Here is a 19,042-nt window from a genome sequence, read left to right as displayed (position 1 = left end):
CCAACCGCGTCCCGCTGCTGCATTCTCTTGAGTGCCATTGTAAGTGCACCGACAGTAGCAATCATCCCTGACGCATGTCAACCCATAAAGAATTTTGGCTATCATCTTGTACTTGTTTAATAAGATTAATCAGACATACCAGTCGGAATGAGAGGATGTTTCCTCATCTGTCTTCCTGCTTTGTCAATGAGACTCGGCCGCCTCGGTTCTTCGTATGCTTCTTCCATCATACAAGTGCTGCTGTCCGTTTATTTGGATGGGATTTCAAGCAGCCGTATGGGGCAGGAGGCAGAATGAGACTAGGGACTGCAGTGGAAACCGTCACCAAAAACCGCAATCCGCAACCGCGGATAGGTTATCCGCGGTTGAAATTCTCACGGTAACCACAGTAACCGCGGTTACACTGCTAACGTTCGACTCCATACACTACTTTTTTTGTTTTTTGTTTTTTCCTCTTTGTTTTTCAACACGAAACACTATTTTTTTTTACAAGAAGCAAATATTTGTATTGAATACAAACTATGGACAGGGTATATACAGAAAATGTACATGAAATATTAAGAGTACAGCTCTGTTATTCTAGCTTCAGGAATCAGAGTATGAACTTTGAAGGCATACACTCAATGTAGTATGTTACAACTGAAGGCATTCCACTGATCAATGTCTTATATAACCCTAACACCCCTGCCAGAGCCATAATATCTTCAACCATTACTCATGTAGAGAGTGCATTTTGTTAATAGTTCTGTAAAAACAAACAAGCAGACAGCTGTCACATGACTCACATCTTGTCAGACAAGGACATGTTGTAAGATGGGAAAAATATTGAATTTAAGGAGTGTAGGGTATAGTTCTGAGACATAGTAGAATGTTTTTTGTCTTTTTTTAGTTACTGTAATGAATACTAATACTTGGAAGTTATGAATGTCTATAGTAGATGTATTTGATTTCTATATACATCTGACAGATGTTACAGTTCTCCACTCTCATACCTTCAGTTTCAAGGGTTCTACACCCTTCTGTACCAGAACTCAGGACTTCTGTCTCTTGAGGGTACTGTCTATAAACTATATACATGCTGACTCTTACTACTACCCCTCCTTACTTCATTATTCTGTTCCTTTGACCACTCTTTTATTCTTTGTTCATTCTATAGTCTCTTACCCTTTGTCTATCCCTTCATTCTTTGTACCTTTATCTTTGACCTTCCTTTCTTTCATTCTTTGTAGCTTATCATTCTTAGTAGCTTATACTCTCTGAGTACTCTTGTATAGTTTAGTATATATAGGTGTACAAGATCAGACTGGTTCTGTAGTCTTGATCTTGTCTACTCTAGGTAGTCCTGTACTCTTAGGCTTACTCTATATACTCTACTCTTGTCTCACACACACTCTCTCTCTGTTCTACAAGTTCTGACTATGTTCTAGTGCTTGTATTCTGTATTTCTGTTGTATAAGATAGTTGTAGCCTAGGTCCCCTTACTGAGCCTTCAGGTCCCCTCTATACTGTTACTAACATTAGATTAAGACTCCTTATTACTACCCTACAACTCTCTTATGTTTTAGACATTAGTACTTACTATTGTATTAATCTCTTTTCTTTGTCCTAACCCTTTTACATTTTTAAATTTTAAACTTTCTAAACCCTTTTAAACTTTTGCCACCCTTCTTCTATTTATTACCCCTTTTAGTTTAGTGCTAATTCCTTTATAGTGTAAACATAGACCCTCCTACACTAACTGTCACCCCTACTGTCCTACTAGATTAGTAGTTGTAAGCAGACTTAGCTTAATATGTACAGACCTTTATCTAAGAGGCCTTTACTAACTATGTGCTCCTAGCCCTCTCAGAACCTGTTCTGATTGTTCTAGAAGTTGTAACCTGTTCTAGAAAGAAAGTGTATGTAGCCTACCCTTTAAACTTTAATTAGTAGTACTTTAAGGACTTTCAACACTAAGTTGAACTATATGTAGCTACTACTTTGACTAATCTATTCTCAGATCTTAATCATGTCCTATTTGTCCTCTCCTTCATGAAGGAAGGTAACATGGCCACCTAGGCTCAGAACTAGATTGAAGGACATTAGATTGAAAGCCTAATCTGACTTTAGAACAACAAGTTGTATTCAGAATTTATAAGACAGCTCTATACTTTCTTTATTAATCTGAATAAGAAGTGTAATACACAGAACAAGCTTGTGTCTCTACAACAGGACAAACATTCTACTAATACCTTCTTTCAGGAGTTTAATATTCTGGCCTAGAAGGCAGGATTTACACTCAGGTTTAATAATGTTCTTATTAGAATGCTTGAAAAAGCTCTTTACTCAGAACTAATTAATAAGATTCTTAGAATAATACTAGAACTGATTACTTACACTGAGTAGAAGACACACACTATTTCCTTTAACTAAGCTGTAGCTCAGATACATTAAGTCTGTATAGAATGTTTACACATGTGTCTAGCTCTAACAGTTTTAAGCCCTTAGATTAATCCACCTATAATTTACAATCAATCTGTTCTGATAGACATTAGAGAAGCCTAAAAGTAAGGAGTATACTTTACTTACAGAAAGTCAGAGTACTAAATTAAGAATTGCCTACAGAAGTAACAGTATATCTATTAGGTTATTAGAGTAATAATGAGTGACAAGCAGGATTTGTAGTAAGAAGCCTTTTCTACAAATCTAGAAGTCACCTCAGAACTCTTAGACTCTAACTATACACTCTAGGATTTTGTAAAGGTCTAACAGTAAATACAGTACTGAAGAGCTATGACTCAGATTTTTTAACAGCTACTTTTGATTCAAGAGACACTGTAGGATTAGAAGTAAATAAAGTAAGAAAAGTAGAAAAAGTAAATTAACAAAATTATTTATTAAAAAGAAAAAAGTTAAAAACAAAAGTAGATAGTTCTCTTATTCCTTCTGATTCTTTTGATTCTTCTCTTCACACTTCATCTGAGTCTAAATCTGTACAATCTGACTTACTACTTCTACATTCTGAAATCTCAGAATGTTTAGAACACTACCTAGTCCTGTTTACTACTTAGTAGTTTGTCTATAGTATTAAGTAAGGATAGTCTTAGTTAAGTTTACAGCTGAGAACATAGGTCTGTCCTTGTTGAAAGAGAGAGGTTAATAAGAAGATGTTAGTACATATACTTACCCTCTCAGACAACAAGACTGTACAAACTGTACATTCCCTTCAGAACAAGTAGTAGTTTATTAAAGAACATTCTAAACACTAGCTCTAAGTCCCTGTCCTCTTGACTCCCTTCTTAGGATCTCTCCAGATCTGAATAATAGTTCTAGTAGACAGTAGATACACTAGTTTATACATTAATAAGACCTTTGTGTTATGGTTCTCTACTCTTGTACCTTTAGTTCTAAGGGTTCTACACCCTTCTATACTAGAACTCAGGACTTCTGTCCCTTAGAGGTACTGTCTATAGATTATATGTGTACTGACTCTTACTACTACCCTTTCTTACTTTATCATTCTATTCCTTTGACTACCCCTTCACTCTTTGTTCATTCTATAGTCTCTTACTCTTTGTCCATCCCTTCATTCTTTGTACCTTTATCTTTGACCTTCCTTTCTTTCATTCTTTGTAGCTTATTATTCTTAGTAGCTCATACTCTCTAAGTACTCTTGTATAGTTTAGTATATATAAGTGTACAAGATCAGACTAGTCCTGTAGTCTTGATCTTGTTTACTCTAGGTAGTCCTGTACTCTTAGACTCACTCTATATACTCTACTCTTGCCTTACTCTCTCTCTCTACCTGTTTTACAAGTTCCAACTATGTTCTAGTACTTACATTCTGTATTTCTGTTATATAAAATAGTTGTAGTCTGAGTCCTCTTACTAAGCCTTCAGGTCCCCTCTACACTGTTACTAACATTAGATTAAGACTACTCATTACTACTCTACAACTCTCTTATGTTTCAAGTATTAGTACTTACTATTGTGTTAATCTCTTTTCTTTGTCCTAACCCTTTTACATTTTTAAATTTTAAACTTTCTAAACCCTTTTAAACCTTTGCCACCCTTCATTCTATTCATTACCCCTTTTAGTTTAGTGCCAATTCCTTTGTAGTGTAAACATGGACCCTCCTACACTAACTGTCACCCCTACTGTCCTACTAGATTAGTAGTTACAAGTAGACCTAACTTAATATGTATAGACCTCTATCTAAGAGGCCTTTACTAACTACATATCTCTAGCCCCTTTAGAACCTGTTCTAGTTGTTCTAGAAGTTACAACCTGTTCTAGAAAGAAAGTGTATATAGTCTACCCTTCAGACTTTAATAGGTAGTACTTTAAGGACTTCTAGTACCAAGTTGAACTATATGTAACTACTACTTTAACTGATCTATTCTCAGATCTCAATTGTGTCCTATTCATCCTCTCCTTTATAAAGGAAGGTAATGTGACCATCTGAGCCTAGAACTAGATTGAAGGCTATTAGATTGGAAGCCTGATCTGACTCTAGAATAATAAGTTGTATTTAGAATTCATAAAGTAGCTCTGTACTTCCTTCATTAATCTGAATAAGAAGTATAATGTGTAGAACAAGCTTGTGTCTCTGTAACAGGGTAAACATTCTACTAACACCTTCTTTCAGGAGTTTAATATCCTAGCCTAGAAGGTAGGATTTGTACTCAGATTTAATAATGTTCTTATTAGAATGTTTGAAAAAGCTCTTCACCTAGAACTAGTCAATAAGATTCTTAGGATAATACTAGAACTGATTACTTACACTGAGTAGAAGACATACACTATTTCCTTCAACTAAGCTACAGCTCAGATGTGTTAAGTCTGTACAGAATACTTACACATGTGTCTAGCTCTAACAGTTCTGAGCCTTCAGATTAATCTGCCTGTAATTTGTAATCAATCTGTTCTGATAGACATTAGAGAAGTCTGAAAGTAAGGAGTATACTTTACTTATAGAAAGTCAGAACACTAGATTAAGGACTGTTTACAGAAGTAACAGTATATCTGTCAGGTTATTAGAGTAATGATGAGTAACAAGTAGGATTTGTAGTAAGAAGCCTTTTCTACAAATCCAGAAGTCACCTTAGAACTCTCAGACTCTGACTATGTACTCTAGGATTTTATAAAGACCTAATAGTAAATGTAGTACTGAAGGGCTATAACTCAGATTTTTTAATGGCCACTTTTGATTCAATAGACACTATAGGATTAGAAGTAAATAAAGTAAGAAAAGTAGAAAAAGTAGAAAAAATAAATTAACAAAATTATTTATTAGAAAGAAAAAGTTAAAAACAAAAGTAGATAGTTCTCTTATTTCTTCTGATTCTTTTAATCCTTCTCTTCACACTTTATCTAAGTCTAAATCTGTACAATCTGACCTGCTACTTCTGTATTCTAAGATTTTAGAACATTCAGAACACTATCTAGCCCTATTTACTACTTAGTAGTTTGTCTGTAGTATTAAGTAGGAATAGTCTTAACTGAGTTCACAGCTAAGGACATAGGTCTGTCCTTGTTAAAAGAGAGAGGTTAATAAGGAAATGTTAGTGTATATACTCACTCTCTTAGACAACAAGACTGTAAAAGCTGTACATTCCCTTTAGAACAAGTAGTAGTTTATTAGAGAATGTTCTAAATACTAGCTCTAGGTTCCTGTCCTCTTGACTCCCTTCTCAGGATTCCCTCAGATCTGAACAATAGCTCTAGTAGACAGTAGATATACTAGTTTGTACATTAATAAGACCTTTATGTAGGAACACTACCTTCCTACTCAATGTGTTCTACTTCCAATCCTAGTATATAATACAGACAGAACTCTAAACCAGAATAGTCAGATCACTGAGTTTGTCCAACTACAGATAGTCATTCAGGATTATAAGGAAAGTATTGAGTTTAGAGTTACTAACCTTAGAAAGACAGATGTTTTCATTAGATTTAAATAGTTTAAGGCTTACAACCCTACTATTAACTAGTTAGAGTAGACACTTGTGTTTAATTAGTGTCCTAAGTCTTACAACTACCTTACACTACTGTTCTGAGTAGATACAAACATTTCTAATGTTACTAACAGTTCTGATAAAGGTGACTCATTGTTCTTCTTTGACTAGAATAGATATGTGAACACATATTCTAGTCAAGGTAGAACAGAGTTGATTTAAAGAATGTCTGAGATAGAACTAGTCTAGAACCCTCTCAGAATAACTCTACTCTAGAATATACATAGACTCAACCTGCTGGATTTTGTCTGAGAGTTCCCTAAAGTCTTTAGTAAAGAGGAATTCAACTAGCTTTCTAAACACTATCCTTAGAACTATACAATTGAATTGACTAAGAGTTTCTAACTTAAGGATTGTAAGGTCTACCTACTCAACAGAGACAAGTAGGAGGTACTTAATGAGTTCCTTTAGGAAAATCTTTAGAACAGCTGGATCCAACCCTTAAAGTCCTCTATAACCTCCCCTTTCTTCTTTGTCAAAAAGAAAGATAGAAAGCTCTACCTAGTCTAGAATTATTGTTGTCTTAATAAGGGTACTATTAAAAACAAGTACTTACTCCCCCTGATTCAGGAGCTCATTAATAAGACACATGCATTTAGATTTTTTACTAAGTTGGATGTTTGATAGAGATACAATAATATTCAGATCTAAGACAGAGATGAGTAGAAAGCTGTGTTCTAAACCAATTGTAGATTATACAAACTGACTGTAATGTTCTTCAGACTAACTAACTTACTTATAACATTCTAGTCATTCACATTCTTACAGATCTGATTGACTCAGAGCATGTTAGTGTGTATCTGGACAACATTCTGATCTTCACTCAGACAGTTAAGTACTATTACTAACTAATTCAAGCAGTTCTATAATAGCTCTAAGTTAATAAACTGTTCCTCTAAGAAGTAAAGTACTCTTTTGTATAAGAGTCAGTAGATTATCTAGGCTTTGTAATCAGTAGGGGAGAGGTCTGTATGGATCTGACAAAGGTAACTACAGTTTAGAACTGGCTACAATCTTAGAACCTAAAACAGGTCTAAGTATTCCTTAAGTTTGTAAACTACTACTAATACTTTATTTAAGGCTTTAGTACTATTGTCTGGCCCCTTTATAATCTTACTAGCAAAGATGTTCCTTAGTAATAGGATGATTAGTAGTAGTCTGTATTTGAGTCCCTTAAGTAGACTATTACTAGTAAGCCTGTATTAGTAATTCTGACAGTTGTAAACAAGTTCTGAGTCAAAGCTAACTCTTCTGACTTTACAAATAGAGTAGTACTATTCTAGTTTATTAACAGAAAGTAGTGTCTAATAGTGTTCTGATCAGAATCCCTCTCTGTAACAGAATAGAACTACTCTATCTATAATAAGGAACTCCTTATAATTGTCTGTTCCTTAGAGGAGTAGTGTTAATATCTTCTTAGTACTATACAGAAGTTTAAGATTTAGAGTGATTATCTTAATCTCTAGTACTTCTGAGCACCTTAGAAGCTTAACTACTACTAAGCCTACTAAATGTTAGAACTGTAAGACTACAACTTTGTACTAACCTACAAACCTAGAATGTAAATGACAAAAGCTAATTTACTCTTAAGACAAGTAGGTTATAAAAGGAGGGAGAATAATAACAAAAATCTTGTTCTTCTAAACAATTCCTGTTTTGTGTCTAAGACAATCTGAGAGATCTGACTTGAATTCAAGGATGTTAACTTTGTCACTTATATATAGTAAGTTCTGAGACACACACAGGACCAGGTTGTAGTAAAGTAGTTAGAGAAGTAAGCTAGGAATTAGGAGGAGGATAAGGATGGACAGATTTACTAGAAAGGCTGACTGTACATTCTGAAGGATTAGAAGCTGTAGGAGGACATTGTCTAAGCTTATTATAACAATCTAACTATAGAACATTTAGGCTGACACAAAATGTAGGAACTTATTACTTAGAACTACTAGTAGTTAGGAATATAGAGAGAAATCCTAAAGTACATAACTAGTTGTAATACATACTAACAGACTAAGGCCTACTAGACAAGGGTTCAGACTCTCCTACATCTGTATTAGATCCTAGATTACTCTTAGAAAGAAGTCTTAATAAACCTGATTAGTAAGCTACTCAAGTCTTAGGGTTACAACACTATCTGTGTAATTGTTGACTGATTCTCTAAACAAGTCTACATAGTTCTGACTCAAACAGAACTCACTTCTGAAGGTATAGTACACATTTATTAGGATTATGTCTTCTAGTTACACAGACTCTCTTAGAAGCTTATTCACAATTGTAGACTGTAATTCAAGTTGAAATTCATATAGGATTTGTATACACTTTTTAGAATTTAAGAGAACCCTTCTACTACATATTACTTGTAGACTGACAGTCAAACTGAGTAAGTCAATTAGGAGATTAAGCTCTATCTCTAAATGTTTATTAATTATTAGTAGTCAGACTAGTCTGAATAGTTAGCTCTGACAGAATTTGTACATAATAACTAGTAACACTCTACAACAGGACAGTCCCTGTTCTTCCTCAATTATAAGAGACATTTGTACTAGAGGACAGTTCTAAACTAGAACAGTAGTTCTGAATCTGTAACAGACTTTGTAGAACAGATACACAAGACTAGGGAAGACACACAAGCTCTTTTAAAGAAGGTAGTATAAGTAATAAAGTAGAACTACAATCAGAAGAGATCTGTAGCCAAGGATTACCAGTCTAGAGACAAAGTTATACTAGAAGCTACTAACCTGACTACAGATCACTTAATAAAGAAGTTGAACAACAAGTGCTTCAGACCCTTTATTATTAAAAAGAAGGTTAGTACCTCTGTCTACAAACTCTAACTTCTAGCAACATAGAAGTACATACACTCAGTGTTTAACAAGGTTCTACTGTCTTAGTACTACAATCCAGGTTTTCCTTCATAATAAAGACTCTTACTACCTTTACCAGAACTCATTAGTTTCAAACTAGAATACAAAGTAGAGTATATAGTAGATACTAAGCTAGTGTGTAGAAAGCTCAAATTCCTTATCTACTAGAAGGGATACTCAGTTGAAGAACACACTTAGAAACCTACTAAGAATCTTACTTATACTACTAAGACAATCTGAGACTTCTATCAACTTTATCTAGGTACTCTATATTAACTCTGTCTTACAGATTTCCAAACTCTACTGTTTTAACTTATACTCAAACTACTAACTAAGCCTAATGTTTACTAATTAGGACAATTGGTTTTAGAGGGAGGGTAATGTTATAGTTCTCTACTCTTATACCTTTAGTTTTAAGGGTTCTACACCCTTTCATACTAGAACTCAGAACTTCTATCTTTTAGAGGTACTGTTTATAAATTATATATATACTAACTCTTACTACTACCCTTCCTTACTTTATTATTCTATTCCTTTGACCACCCCTTCACTCTTTGTTCATTCTATAGTCTCTTACCCTTTGTCTATCCTTTCATTCTTTGTACCTTTATCTTTGACCTTCCTTTCTTTCATTCTTTATAACTTATTATTCTTAGTAACTCATACTCTCTAAGTACTCCTGTATAGTTTAGTATATATAGGTATACAAGATCAGACTAGTCCTGTAGTCTTAATCTTGTCTACTCTAGATAGTTCTATACTCTTAGGCTTACTCTATATACTCTACTCTTACCTTACTCTCTCTCTCTGCCTGTTTTATAAGTTCTAACTATGTTCTAGTACTTGTGTTCTGTATTTCTGTTGTGTAGAATAGTTGTAGCCTGGGTCCCCTTACTAAGCCTTTAGGTCCCCTCTATACTGTTACTAACACTTTGTGTAGGAATACTACCTCTCTACTTAATACATTCTACTTCTAATCCTAGTATACAATATAGACAGAACTCTAAACTAGAATAGTCAGATTACCAAGTTTGTCTAACTATGAATGACTATTCAGGATTATAAGGAAAGTATTGAGTTTAGAGTTACTAACCTTAGAAAGACAGATGTCTTTATTAGATTCAAATGGCTTAAGACTCACAACCCTACTATTAACTAGTTAGAGTAGACACTTACATTCAATTAGTATTTTAAGTCTTATAACTATCTTATACTACTGTCCTAAGTGAATGTAAACACTTCTAATATTACTAACAGTTCTAATAAAGGTGACCAGTTGTTCTTTTTTAACTAGAATAGATATGTAGACATATATTCTAGTTAAGGTGAAACAGAGTTAATCTAAAGAATGTCTGAGACAGAACTAGTCTAGAACCTCTTTAGAACAACTCTACTCTAGAATGTATGTAGACTCAGCCTGCTAGATTTTGTCTGAGAGTTTTCTAAAGTCTTTAGTGAAGAGGAATTTAACTAGCTTCCTAAATACTGTTCCTAGGACTATACAATTGAATTGACTAAGAGTTTCTAACCTAAGGATTGTAAGGTCTACCTACTTAACAGAGACAAGTAGGAGGCACTTAACAAGTTCCTTTAGGAAAATCTTTAGAACAGTTAGATCTAACTCTTAAAGTCCTCTATAGTCTCCCCTTTCTTCTTTGTTAAAAAGAAAGATAGAAAGCTCTACTCAGTTTAGGATTATTATTGTCTTAATAAGAGTACTGTTAAAAACAAGTACCTACTCCCTCTGATTCAGGAGCTCATTAATAAGACACATACATTCAGGGTTTTCACTAAGTTGGACATTTAATAAGGATACAATAATATTTGAATCTAAGACAAAGATGAGTAGAAGACTGTATTCTAAACTAATTATAGATTGTATAAACTAACTATAATGTTCTTTAGACTAACTAACTCACTTGTAATGTTCTAGTCATTCATAAATCACATACTTGTAGATCTGATTAACTTAGAGCATATTAGTGTGTATCTGAACAACATTCTGATCTTTACCTAAACAGTTAAGTATTATTACTAACTAATCTAAGTAGTTCTATAGTAGCTCTAAGATAATAAACTGTTCCTCTAAGAAGTAAAGTATTCTTTTATACAGGAGTCAGTAGATTATCTAAGCTTTGTAATTAGTAGAGAAGAGGTCTGTATAGATCTAGTAAAGGTAACTGTAGTTTAGAACTAGTTACAACCTTAGAACCTAAAACAGGTCTAAGTATTTTTTAGGTTTACAAACTACTACTAACACTTTATTTAAGACTTTAGTACTATTACTCAGTCCCTTCACAATCTTACTAGTAAAGATGTTCCTTAGTAATAGGGTAATTAGTAGTAGTCTGTGTTTGAGTCCCTTAAGTAGGCTATTACTAGTAAGCCTGTATTAGTAGTTCTAACAGTTGTAGACAAGTTCTGAGTCAAAGCTAACTCTTCCAACTTTACAAATAGAGTAGTACTGTTCTAGTTTATTGACAGAAAGTAGTGTCTAATAGTGTTCTGATCAGAATCCCTCTCTGTAACAAAACAGAACTACCCTATCTATAATAAGAAACTCCTTGTAATTGTCTGTTCCCTAGAGGAGTAGTGTTAATATCTTCTTAGTATTATACAGAAGTTTAAGATTTAGAGTAATCACCTTAATCTTTAGTACTTCCAGACACCTTAGAAGCTTAACTACTACTAAGCTTACTAGATGTTAGAACTGTAGGACTATGACTTTGTACTAACCTACAAACCTAGAACACAAATAATGAAAGCTAATTTACTCTCAAGACAAGTAAGTTATGAAAGGAGGGAGAATAATAACAAAAATCTTGTTCTCCTAAACAATTCCTGTTTTGTGTCTGAGACAATCTAAGAGATCTGACTCAAATCTAAGAATGTTAACTTTGTTACCTGTATACAGTAAGCTCTAAGACACACACAGGACTAGGTTGTAGTAAAGTAGTTAGAGAAGTAGGCTAGGGATTAGGAGGAGGATAAAGATAGACAGGTTTACTAAGAAGGCTAACTGTATGTTCTAAAGGATTAGAAGCTGTAGGAGGACATTGTCTAAGCTTATTATAACAATCTAACTATAGGACATTTAGGCTAACACAAAACATAGGAACTTATTACTCAGAATTACTAGTAGTCAGGAATATAGAGAGAAATCCTAAAGTATATAACTAGTTATAATACATACTAACAGACTAAGACTTACTAGACAAGGGTTTAAGCTCCTCTACATCTGTATTAGATTCTAGATTACTCTTAGGAGGAAGTCTTAGTAGACCTGATTAGTAAGCTACCTAAGTCTTAAGGTTACAACATTATCTGTGTGATTGTTGACTGATTCTCTAAGTAAGTCTATACAGTTTCAACCTAAACAGAACTCACTTCTGAAGGTACAGTGTGTATTTATTAGGATTACATTTTCTAATTACACAGACTCTCTTAGAAGCTCATTTACAATTACAGACTGTAATTTGAGTTGAAATTCATACAGGACTTGTATACACTTCTTAGAATTTAAGGGAACCCTTCTACTACATATTACTTATAAACTAACAGTCAAACTAAGTAAGTCAATCAGAAGATTGAGCTCTACCTCTAAATGTTTATTAATTATTAGTAATTAGATTGGTCTGAATAGTTAGCTCTAACAGAATTTGTACACAATAACTAGTAACACTCTACAACAGAACAGTCCCTGTTCTTCCTTAATCATAAGAGACATTTGTACTAAGAGACAGTTTCAAACCAGAATAGTAGTTCTGAATCTGTAATAGACTTTGTAGAACAGATGTACAGGACTAGGGAGGACACACAAGCTCTTTTAGAGAAGGTAGTACAGGTTATAAAGTAGAACTATAATTGGAAGAGGTCTATAACTAAGGATTACTAGCCTAGTAACAAAGTTATACTAGAAGCTACTAATCTAACCTTAGATCACCTAATAAAGAAGTTGGACAACAAGTGCTTCAGACCCTTTATTATTAAAAAGAAGGTTAGTACCTCTATCTACAAACTCTAACTTCTAGTAACATAAAAGTGTATACACTCAGTGTTCAACAAGGTTCTATTATCTTAGTACTATAATCTAGATTTTCCTTCACAACAAAGACTCTTACTACCTTTACTAGAACTCATTAGTTCTAAACTGAAATACAAAGTAGAGTATATAGTAAATACTAAGCTATTATATAGAAAACTCAAATTCCTTGTTTACTAGAAAGGGTACCTAGTTAAGGAGCACACTTGAGAACCTGCTAAGAACCTTGTTTATACTCTTAAAACAATCTAAGACTTCTATCAGCTTCATCCTAGTACTCTGTACAAACTCAGCCTTACAGATTTTCAAGCCCTACTATTCTAACTTATACCTAAGCTACTAACTAAGTCTAATGTTTACTAATTAGGACAATTGGTTTTAGAGGGAGAGTAATGTTATAGTTCTCTACTCTTGTACCTTCAGTTCTAAGGGTTCTACACTCTTCTATACTAGAACTTAGGACTTCTGTCCCTTAGGAGTACTGTCTATAAACTATATGTGTACTAACTCTTACTACTACCCCTCCTTACTTTATTATTCTGTTCTGTAAGGATTTGATTTACTAGTTTGTATTTTATTATTACTACATTACTGATTGTATCAGATCATTACACAGTAGGACCTACAAGTGTATATATTCTTATTATAGTTAGTTACACTTTCTCCTCATGTATCTACACATGTATACTCTTATAAAAAACAGTATTGACTACTAGGTAAAGGGGATTCTTTTCCCCTAACCCCTTACTTGAGTACTAGGTTATCCTAGTTAGTAGTTGAGTGAACTAAGAGTGATTAGAATTCTCTTGTAAGAAACAGTAAGTTTCCTTACATATTTTTAACTGTACCCACCTAGTACTAAAACCTCTTGCTAGATGCTAAGGAACTGAAGGGTCTGATCAACCCTAGGTCTCTCTTGTTATTTAGTACCTCTCAGGAATTTTAGTGAGTAAAGTTACAATTTTTGAGTAGAAACAGAGACTACTTACTAGATTAGTCTCTAGTAGGTTCACAATGCTTTAGAATGCTACAGAATGCTTCTGGAACACATTATCACATATTAATATAGACTAGTACTAGATACACTAGAGGTTCACATTAATTGGATGAGTTAAGAACTAGGCATTTGTGACAGTAAAAAGGAACAAACAAGTGTGTATCAAGTTTACAAGTAATAGACAACAAGATTACCTATTAAATATTGATTACAATGTGGCTACTAAGCCTTGACAGACAATTCCTGGAGGGTACCCAAGTCTAGATATTAATACTAACATACTAGGATGTAAGTCCTTGTCCCTTGTAGGCTAGAGACAACCTAATAAACCTATACTAGGTAATAAGTTCTTATCTATACAAGGCTAGAGGCACTCTAATGAACTAGTACATACTAATAACATAGAACTAAGGCATGTAACTGTACTAGTGTATATAGTTAGACAAACACACACTGTAGAGCAGACACTAGCAAGTATTAACACTACTAGGCTTAAAGAAATAGTAAACAAAGGTACAGAGAGTAGAAACACTCAGACAATTGTTCTTAAGAATTCAGACAGTTGAGTTCAGGATGAACAGACAATTGGATTCAAGGATTTGTCCAATCAAGTACAGAAGGTTGAGTTTGAGGATTCAACTAACTGAGTACAGGTGATTAAGTTTGAGGATTTGCTTAATCAATTTCAGACTACTGAGTTTGAGGATTCACTTAATAAAGGACAGGCAATTTGGTTTGAGGATTCACCAAGTCAATATAGAGAGCTAACAGCAAGTATTAAGAAATTTGTAAGCTAGTACAAGAGTTACAGAGTATATATAGTTAGTATTAGTAAGAGTATAAATAAGTATCTAGTAAGTGTACTTACTTTAGAACAGAAACACATTGACAACAGTAATGTAGAGGGTAATGAGACACTTAAGACCCTTTTAGACAGTGAAGAAAGCAGCCAGGACTCAAAGGACAAGAGTAACAGACAAGGCTAGGAGAGCTAGGTATTAGAATTATAGAGATCTGATAAGGAACAAGATTTCTAGAAGGTAAGTAAGACCTTTAGACACATTGTAAGAGCCAGAGCAATTGAGATAGACATAGAACATGTCAGCCTATTCTACAGTTTGATAGACATTGATGATTTGAATAAGAGAATGTACAAGTTTAATAGAATGTATCAGGAAGAGGAGAAAGTAACTCCTTCATTAAACAAGAGCAGACTTAATAGTATAGTAACAGAAAAGTGTAAAACACTTTAAGCAGGCTATAGAACAAAAGTCAGACATGCAACAGTACCTACAGACAGTAGAGATCAGAACTATCAATCTAAGAGTGTAGAAGAAACACTCAAGAGTCCAGACAAACAATTGTATTTGTAGAAAGTAAAAGGAAAGTACAAAGTGAAAGGAATACACAAAGTACAAGGAATAGAACAAAAACCAAAACTGCCAGGCATTCAATACAATTGTGAAATCAATTCAGACTATCCAAGCAAAACAGACATTACATTTACAGAACAGTACTTTGAGGATAGCAAAAGTGAATGCAAATTAGAACTATAAGGATTAGTACTTGATCTAGAGAGTGAAAATCAAGTATACATGTACAAAATCAAGTGTTTAACCTTATACATGGCAGATATTGACTACACATTACACAGGAGCAATGTACAGGAGTACTACAATGGATACAACACCCTAGCCAGGTCCAGGAATAAGAGAGAAAGCAAAATACCTAGATATATGTAGTCTTAAATAGAAACATTAAGTTTTTCAGAACATCAGAGTACCCCTTACAAAAATAAAAGGAACAAACAATCCTAAAGTAATACTTTGTAATTGAAAGCAGTCCCAGGCAAGGCATACACTAGTAGTATTAGTGAGAACAATATTGATTCAGAGTGTAGTAAACTACACAGTTCAAAGTTACATATTAAGTATAGTAAGTATAAGAATAGCTCTAACAGTAGTTCAAGAACAAACAATGGACACAGGCATAGTAAAGCACTGAATAATGTTCAGAAAGGCATATTTGTATTAGTAAGACCTTTAGAGAGCCTAGCAAAGAATAGCTATGTATACAGAGTAATACAGAGCTCTAGAATACAGAGAAAGGGAAATTTTGACCTAGGATCAGACTCAGACAGTAATAATTCAGATTCCTCTTCATCTAATGACAATAATCGAAGTAATGCTTTATTCAAACTGTCAGACATTGATTCAAGTAATACTGAAGCTACTAAGAAGTATAAGAAATACTTGAGGAAGAAACAGAATAAAGAACTCCTTAAATTAAAGATACAAATGTACAGTACAGAACTAATAGCTCCTACAGTATACTCAGGTGAACCAGACTTGCAGAAGTATACAAAGTTTGTTATTAAAGTCAATCAGTATATGAAACAATCAGGACTTCATCATTTCCCTAAGAGCCAAGTAGGGATAATGTTAGGTTTTATTAAGGGAAAAGTAATGAATTTCTATTTGTAAAAGATTGTGAACCATGAGTATAGATGGACACTTGCTCAATTCTTTAGAGGACTTATGGACTTTTGTTTCCCTTCTGACTTTACTGAAATACTGTAGAAAGAGTTCAACACTTTGAAACAAGGTAATAGGAATATTCAGGATTATTTGTACAATCTAGAGATGAAAGCTATAAATCTAGGAAACATTTCTTAGCAAGATTTGACCAGACAAGCATGGTATGGATTAAATTCCAAGTACCAGAGGCAATTACAATTAGATTGCTTGAATCCAGACACTGTAGATTATTCAATCTTCAAGGATAGGCTTGAGAGTATTAAGAAAGCAAATGAATCTATAGGAATCAAATAGTATATAGATTCTAGACATCAATTCTATCTGTAAGGACACAGTAATGATTCTCAGAATGATTATTTGTAGACAGACAGTTCTGATAATTCAGGAAATGATCAATTCACTCTACAGGATAGTGAAAGTAATAATTCAGACTATAGTGACTCTAGTCAGGATACTATACATACAAGCAGTATAAATGCTAAAGGAAAGACCAGGCAATTGTATTATCCATCAAGGAATGATGACTAGTATGAAAGTAAGACAGAAAACAATCACAGGACATATGCTACAGGTTTCAAACATTATTCCTAATTGAAATTGGACAAAATGAGAGTAAAAGGACTATGTTTTATTTGTAAACAAGATGACCACTTAGCTAGGAATTGTCCTACTCACAATACAATCAGATTGAACAATGTACAGGATGATAGTTTATTATCTAGTAATGTCAGTATTGGTTACACTACTTTAGATAAGTTAGTAGACAACTTAGACAGTAAGAACTACATAGAATTGGAGTTGATTACAGACTATGACACAGATTCTTACATATCTAACAGTAATATACATGTTTTATCAATTTGGATACTTTGTGAAGGTAATACTGAGGATTCAGTAACAGAACAAGAGAGTTCTACAATAGGACACAAGTTCAGGCAGGCAAACTACACATTTGAAAGGGCAAATTCAGTATATTTGAGACCCTATAAGACTATAACACTTAGGTATTGTACTACAGGCATTCAGTACAGGAATAAACATTGTAGAAAGTCTAAACATTAAGATAGACAATTGTATACAGTATACAATAACATTTTATACTCAAAAGCACAAGCATACAGTGTAGAAAGGATTCTACAAGACTATGAATATGTATGACACATGGAAAGGATTAGGAAACATACATACAACCATTGTTTCAAGGAATCTAAGATGCTACAGGTGTAAGGCAATACATACATAAACACTTTAGAGCTACTACTACTGATTCTTAGAGCCACAAATCAAAACAATGCTCTTAAGAAATACAGGCTGTTCACAGACAACAGGAATGTGTACTAGAACATTAGGAAAGGACCTGAGAATGTTAGACAATCAGAATATAACCAGCCAGATAGTATTATAGTTTACAAGGTAATACAAATAGTAAACTGTACAAGCAGGACAATCTATCAAGCATTACTAGACTATAAAATATGACTACTCTTAGATACTAAGAAATATTTTAATCCAAACAATTCACACAGGTATTCTATTAAGTTAGAAGGCTACATTACACATTGAAAGGCAGACATCAGCACATTAAGTAAGGCAAAGTGTATATACATTAGGAATAAGAGGATACTGCTTCAGAATAAGTATCAGACATGGAACTACATCAACAGTAATAGAAAGACACAGACATACACATACACAGTCAATTCTATTCAGTACAGGAAGAGATACAGGATTAGTATTGAGTACTACAAAGGAACTACATCAGTTAACATTAGAACACACATTTCCATCTTCAGGATTGAAGAAACAGTCTATAATAAGTATGATTGAAGTAATTCACATAGAACATTGTTCTATAAGGTACAATTGGATGTTACACTATGAAACTATTCAGTTCATGATGAAGAATTGTTTAGAAACGTTAGAACCAGTTCAGACTATAAGGATATATTGTACAGAACACAGTTTCAGGAGAACATAAGGTATTACATTGTGAAATACACTTTCAGACAGTCAGGATTCATTAGAATAGACTCAGGACACTCTATCAGATGTATTATGAGTATCACAGACACTCAAACAGATGCACTAGTGTATATATACTCAGGATACATAGTAAGAATTGTGTTATTCAAGCTACAGGATGACAATTACAACCTACAGAATGTAAAACCACTACAATCTATATAATATAATGATAGTAAGACACTACTGAGACCAGGAATGGATACACATTGTATGGAACAAAGTACAGAAGTTTAGAGGGTGACTTTAAGCTAGAGAACAGGTTCAGAACCTAAACAATCTGCTCAATCTGCTCAATCTGCTCAAACAAATTATCACACTACTTTAAGGGAAAGCAAAGGTAATACACATACAGCCAGCAAATATTAGAGTGATAATAAATTAGGAATGATTGATCAAACTATTTGAGTATTCAGGAATAATATTTCAACACTCTAGAGAGAAATAGAGTATTAGGAAGCTTAAGGACATTTATTGAACAATGATACAGTTTAATCTACTCTAGGAATGAGTAGTTACAATCAGTTTAAAGTATGAAATCATACAGAAGACCTCTCCAAACACTACAAATATATTCTAGGAC

Source organism: Fomitiporia mediterranea, assembly GCF_000271605.1.
Source record: "Fomitiporia mediterranea MF3/22 unplaced genomic scaffold FOMMEscaffold_3, whole genome shotgun sequence".
Lineage (NCBI taxonomy): Eukaryota > Fungi > Basidiomycota > Agaricomycetes > Hymenochaetales > Hymenochaetaceae > Fomitiporia > Fomitiporia mediterranea.
This window is presented reverse-complemented; position numbering follows the sequence as displayed.